This window comes from Polistes canadensis, unplaced genomic scaffold, assembly GCF_001313835.1.
Source record: "Polistes canadensis isolate GaletaPanama2010 unplaced genomic scaffold, ASM131383v1 scaffold_390, whole genome shotgun sequence".
In the NCBI taxonomy this organism is placed as follows: domain Eukaryota; kingdom Metazoa; phylum Arthropoda; class Insecta; order Hymenoptera; family Vespidae; genus Polistes; species Polistes canadensis.
Genome location: NW_014569937.1, coordinates 81,726 through 83,352, shown reverse-complemented (window position 1 = coordinate 83,352; position 1,627 = coordinate 81,726).

Sequence of the window (1,627 nt, the reverse complement as noted above, 5' to 3'; positions counted from 1 at the left end):
AAGTTATACAAATTCTTTTTACATTTCTTAATTTTTAATTATATACAGGAAAGAAAATTAAAATATTACAAAAAATTTAAAGCAATAAATTTTTTACCATCTTGTGTAAATAAAGGAAGATTTATTACTTGAATTACAGTTAACATTTAATTTTTTTAATATAAAAATATATTATTCTTTAATATAGTAAAAAATAATAATGTATATATTTCTATATCTTTTCTTCTTCACTCGCCCTCGCATTCACGACCGAGAGACCCCAAGATAACGCATACTAGCTCGCTCGCGTGTAAAGACCAACGAAGAGGCGTGGCTTGCCCTCTCTCTTACAATTACTTTTCACCTTCATTTTCTCGCTTATTTTTGCAAATACGAAGATACACTTTAAAACATTTTTTATCTATTTTTTAATTTAACACAACTTTTGTTTGAAACTTTTTTCGATTAAATGCCTAGATTCTAAGATACGGCCATTTTTACCCTTTTTCTCGTAAACGCAACATCGTATTGCAAAAAAATTAGCACCATTCGAATTACCATTGTATCAAACTGTCGAGTAGGTCCACCTGAAAGTTTCTCYTTTGCCTCTTATTGACTGGGCTAACAGCCGAGGCTTGCATGTTTGATTCTTATCTTCGTCTTCGCAAGTATTTTTTGTTCTCAACGTATATTCAAACGTATTTAATCATTAGTACATATAAAAATAAAAAGTAAATACGCATGTTAAAGATTTATATTTTTATTTTACGTAATAATTATGTAAATAAAAACTAATACTTTTATTATGTAATAATTATAGTGTAATATTTGTATTTTGGATATATATTAGATCATTATTGCCATCATGAATTATTGTTTTCTTCGAATAATCAGAACCTGATTGGTTTCTTTAACATATTGGATAAATATATTTATTCCCAAAGTACATTACGTCTAATAACGCACGAGTCCAAGTTTGGAGGCGATTTACGTAAACCGTCAATCGTTATGTATGATGTATACCTCGGTAAATATATTAATTAGTTTATAATAAAACACGGTGGCTTTTTCAAGTTTAGAGTAACTTTATTTCTTTTTTTATTCTTATACCCCAACTACACAGATGGCTTACGTATCGTAATATATATATCTGTTTTGATAGATATTGTCCTAAAAATAACAGATAAAGCATTCTTTACATTTCAAATATAGTCATATAAACTTTATAATGGCACTTGTTTCCAATATAATTTCATCCATTACGCAAAATTTTACCAAATTTGGAATAAATTCAAAGTCTATTAATTGGGGTAAGTAGTGAAACTCTCAAGATTATGTTCATTCTGAATTCAAAGACCAGAAGAACAAGACATTTTGTTTATTTCATATTTTTCCTTTTTAAATAGTATCATGCATCAGGTATGCATCAAAGAAAGCTGGCAGCTGTACGAAAAACAAAATTATTAAAACAAAACCAAAGCGTAGAGGTATGCGTGTGAGCGATGGTGCGTTTGTACAGGCAGGAACAATGCTCGCTACTCAATTGAGACCTAGATTTCATCCTGGACTAAATGTAAGTTAACTATGTTTTATAAATATTTACTGTAAAGTATAGGTCGAATATTGTACCATGTTTATTATGTTCTTT